The 5,369-nt window shown below is 31.4% G+C and overlaps 1 pseudogene; it reads right to left on the bottom strand.

Moving 5' to 3' along the window:
* Window positions 1–2,536: 2,536 nt before the first annotated feature.
* On the bottom strand, window positions 2,537–4,279 carry LOC132190773 (cysteine-rich receptor-like protein kinase 10; annotated as a pseudogene).
* Between the last annotated feature and the right edge of the window lie 1,090 nt (window positions 4,280–5,369).

Genomic DNA, 5,369 nt, shown 5'->3' with positions numbered 1-5,369 from the left:
GGGCACATGGCATTTTTTGTTATAACACATCAGTTCGTTAGTTTGATTGACGGGATGGTGACAGATGTACTAAACCGATATTTACCCATAAGTCAGGTATCATCTGTAATTCGAATTAAAACTTAAGTGGAAAAAAATAAGAAAGTGAAAACTTAAGTACTAAAAAGGTATTGACGTTATTTTATATTATTATTAAACTATTAATTATTAAGTTTGCATTATATGAAACTTAACTTTGTGTTGACGGTCTGTGAATAGGTTGCTATAAAATGAGAAGATGAGCTTTTGAGAATCACCTGTTTGACTATTTTAAATCAAGATCTATATTAAATTGACGAGAAAATGAAGCATAGAATAATATGACCATTAATATCACGGTCCTCTACATTCAAGGGAAATGGAGAGATCCATTCTATGGTTAAAATTAAATTGGTGAAACTTTACTTATACTTCGTGAAGTAATTTCGAAGTTTAAAAATTTGTAATGTCGATATCCTATGTTTAACTCTTTTTAATTTCACCCATTTTTTAGTTAAAATGTCCACAATACCCCTTTTATAAAAACAAATGAAAATTATAAAAAAAAAAATAAAAAATAACCTTGGACCCACCCACAACTTGGCCCTGGGTTTGGACTGAACTTTATTTGTTCATTAAGAAAATGGAAGCTAAGCAATGCTAAAAGTTATTCTTGTGTTACTCAAAAAAGGATGTGGAGTGACATAAGAGTGACTTTTAAAATTATTCCCCGAAGCTGGGTTTGATCTGCTATGAATGTGGGAATTAGAGGTTAAGGACTATTTTATGAATAATGTTAAAAACCGCCTTTTTATTCTCTTTTGATATCTTTTCAAAGTTGATGTGACTTTTAAGATTACCATTAGATCAAATTCAATAGTAATTCATCACAAATTGAATGGTAATTTTAAAAGGGGCATCAATTTTGTAAGGATAAAAAAGATCCCTAACATTTCTCATATTTTATAGTAATTGTTTTTTGTTTTTGTTTTTCCGAAATAATCAATCTTACTTTTTGCTTAGAAGGCAATCTTCGATTCTTCACTACTACTGGCTCCTACAAGCAGGGCTGAGCGTCTGTCAGTAATGTCATTTTCTGTAGAATTTTTTTTTTTTGCCTTTCGAAAAAGTCGAAAATTTCATCGACTTATTCCGCCAATTTTTTTTATCGACGCCAAATGGCAGTCGGTAAAGTTGGTTCGGTAATGGCAGTTGGTAATGTCAATATGTGAAAAATGGAAAATTTGTTAGTAAAGTCGGTCGGTGAAGTCAGTTTGGTTAGAAAAACCTCTTCTGCCTACCGCATCAAAAAATTCGGAATAGAAAAAAATCATGCCGCCTCACATCCATCATCTAGTCGGCCACGATCGAAAGTTGGTTAGTTGGTGAATTTGTTCGGCCCTAATTGCAAGTGCAGCAAGCTTGCAGTAAGCACTACAACTATAAGCAAGTGGCAAGGAATGTCTTGGATCAACCAACATATCTTTTACACATTGTATCATTTTGACAAACGATAAAAATCATTATCCATCACATGTTTTACTCATCTACGAATAGTGAATGGATGAATCCACCATTGAATTTGTATGTGGTCCACCAAGAAAAATGATATAATTCATTCATTTTTAACCATCTTTTGACTATCTATATAGTGAATGGATGGATCCACTATTAAATTTATATGGGATCTATATGAGTTCACAAATCTAATGGTTGATCTATTGAATTTATAAGATTAAGACGAGAAAAATATGAAAAAAATATTGACGTGAATCATTTCTTGATGTAGGACGATATTTACCTATATTTTCAGTAAAAACGAAAATAAGAAAAATATCAAAAATAATATTACAGTAGCGCCGCTTGATCAAAATCTTACCTGTTTTCAGACAATGGAAATGCAAAAGGAAAGATTGTCACTATTTTCGTGGATTGTCAATTTTACATTAAGATTTTATTCATTTTATTAGGATTTTATTAATTTGTAGAAGATTTTTATTTGATTAGGATTTTATTTCCTTTCCATAATAGGATTAGATTTGCTTTAATTATTTCCTTTCCTTTTTATTATGATTATGTTTACTATTGCTACTAGGATTTTGTTTACTTTCTCCACAAGTATTTCTCTTTGGTAAATATGTTACTTTGTAATGTAAAACAAAGACTTAATTGAATTATTATAAAATTAGAGAAATTCTCTCAAAACTCTGTGGAGTTTGTGTTCTTTTCTCAACTTGCGGGTTTGAGCTTATCTTTGAGTAAAAGACGAAGACGTTTCTCCTTCCAGAATTAAAGATGTTCCTATTTGATTAATTTCTTTAGCCTTCCACTACGTCGTTTCTCCTTCACAAATTTGAGTAGGCCAAATATAAAACAACTTGCAATTAAAGACACCTACTTATAACTCAAATACTCTAGAGACAAAATTACGAATGGGCATCAAGTTCTAAGCATAGAGGGAGATGCACCTTGTTTTCTTTGTATTTTCACTTCGGATTAGGCATCAGCCACCATAATGCTACTGAGGGTATACATCAGTAATAGATGCTTCATCAATAGACATGGGCAATGATTTGCTTCTAGATTGGTCCAACTTTGTCTCATTTGATTCCATGTTTTGCTCTCCTACACTGCTAAAGAAATGTGCTGGTTCTTTAGGTGACATCAGAGGAACCGAGTAACTGTTTAGCATGAGAACTATGGATTCTATTGTTGGCCTATCAACTGGATCATTCTGTATAGATAGTAAGAAAATATGGAGACATATAATGACTTCATCTCTCGAGTAAGAGTCTCCCAATGTTGGATGCATCAAATCCATGGACATTCCATCCCTCCAAAGTTTCCAAGCTTGCATCAATTGGTTAAGTAATATTACAAAAATATCACTTGTCTTCCCCCACACAAATGTGATGATGATTGTATCAGCATAGGAAACAAAATTAGAACATTTGGCTCAACTACTCACATGGCTCAAAAGGTGTCTAGCGGTACCATCTGATTGATTAAAAGAACTGATCTTCTTTCCACTTATAATCTCAAGAATTAAGACACCAAAGCTATATACATCTGACTTTACAGAAAATTGTCCATGCATGACATACTCTGAAGATATATAACCACTGCAAACCAGCATCATTAATACAAAAATGTAAGCCACAAGACATGCATGCTCACTTGTGTTACATAAACAATGTAATGCACGTAACATTACTTACAATGTGCCGACAATCCTTCGAGTGTTTCCTTGAGTTTGATCAATTCAAAAAATCTTTGCCATACTGAAGTCTAAAACTTTTGGATTCATATCGTCATCTGACAAAACATTATGAGCTTTAAGATCACGATGTATAATTCTGAACCGAGAGTCTTCATGAGGATAAATAATTACTCGAGCAACCCCTTTAATAATTTTGTAACGTGTTGGCCAATCCAATTGTTTTTGTCTTTCAACGTCTATATTTTCACCAAAATTGAATATTCACGTTAGAATCATGAACTAAAGTCAATTATATATCAAAATAATTCAAGTAATCAAGAAAATAAAATTTATTTTGTTCTACTCTTGTAAGTTCTACAACACTCAATGAATTTTTTAATAGTTAATCGAATTGTTAATTGAGCCTTTCTTGAATGAAAAACTCATGTCTAATTTTATATGACGTACACAAAAAATAGATATATGCCTATAAGAGACAAACCATATAGAAAGTAGTCGAGACTTTTGTTTTGCACAAATTCGTAGACAAGTATCTTTTCTTCTCTTTCCAAGCAAAATCCCAATAGCCTTACAAGATTTCTATGTTGAAGTTTGGCAACCACTACAACCTCATTTTTAAATTCTCCTGCTCCTTGTTCAGACTTTTTTGATAACCTCTTTACAGCTATTTCTTGACCATTAGAAAGTATCCCCTAAAAATGTAGTTTAAGAAGTTGTTAGAATAGTTTACTATTTACAATTCTTATAATCCCAACAACTAAAGCTTAAGCATTGTCAGATTTTGCATTACTAGATACGCAATACTACTTTTTTATTTAAAAATAAAAAAAAATTAAAAAAAAAGAAAGTTAAACAAAAATGAAACCAAATAACCTATAAATAAGAAGAAGAAAAAAAAAACCAATAATTTACCTTGTAAACCGCGTCAAATCCACCTTCATCTATCTTGTTATTATCTGAAAAGTTGTTGGTGGCGGCTTTAATTGTAGCAAGACCAAATTTCAAGGACTCTATAGTAGTAATATCATTGGCAGTTGCACAACAAAACAGTAAATGTAAGTAACCACAAGTGTAACATCAAAAAATATACCTAGGTAGTTAATATGGGACAAAAATTTGTTACAAATTGGCTTGTAATTAATCATAGAAACACATCTAATAAAATGATGTATCTCTTAACATGTACGAATTACATGTTTTTTTAATAACATATGAGAAACACATATTTTTTTTTAAATATTTTGGGACACATCACTTTATTAGATGCGTTATATACATTAACTACAAACCAATTTATAACAAATTTTTGTCCGTTAATATGAAAGGACAGGTGAGCCACGCACCTGCTAACTAGGGGATCTGGACACCTGGCTACCTAGCATGTGGACAATTTTCATGTCCTCTCACTCTAGCTGCACACAAGGTCGGCTAGACTACTATGCGAGCGAGGTGCTCGCCTAGAGCCCCCGACATATTAAGGCCCCCAAAAAAACTTTTAATAAAGCCAAAAAAAATATATATATTTAATAAGGCCAAAAAAAATTGTCATCAAAATTTGAAGCCTCTAACCATAAAAAACAACTTATTTAAAAGGCTTCAATTTTATAAGGACCCAATTTAATAAGGCAAGAACAATTCAGAAAAAAATAAATAAATAAATAAATAAATCTGCCAAAGCAACTGCCACAAGGCCTAGACTCCATAGACTATAGAGTGATAATGATGGCAAGAACAATTCAGAAAAAATAAATAAAATCTGACAAAGCCACCCACAAATTTCGCATAGGAAATGGCCACAAGGACTTGACTTCATAGAGTGATTTTGCTGGTTGTCAGTTGAGATTTTAAGATTAACAATCTCACAAGATAGATTAAATTGAATAGTCATATTATTGATTGAAAAAAAATATGTTAAAAAATCTTCAATATAAAAATTTTATTCCCAAAAAGTGAGAAGAATAATTTTTAAATAAAAATATAATATAATTATTATTATTATTTTTTACTTACAAAAATAAAATAAAATAAAATAAAATAAAATAAAAGCTCCAATTTTAAAGTTTGACCTAAGGTCCAAAACGAATAACACAGCACAAACAGAAATCGGAGCAACAATGACAATAATTGCCGG

Source organism: Corylus avellana, chromosome ca8 (genome assembly GCF_901000735.1).
Source record: "Corylus avellana chromosome ca8, CavTom2PMs-1.0".
Classification (NCBI taxonomy): domain Eukaryota; kingdom Viridiplantae; phylum Streptophyta; class Magnoliopsida; order Fagales; family Betulaceae; genus Corylus; species Corylus avellana.
This window is presented reverse-complemented; position numbering and strand designations above follow the sequence as displayed.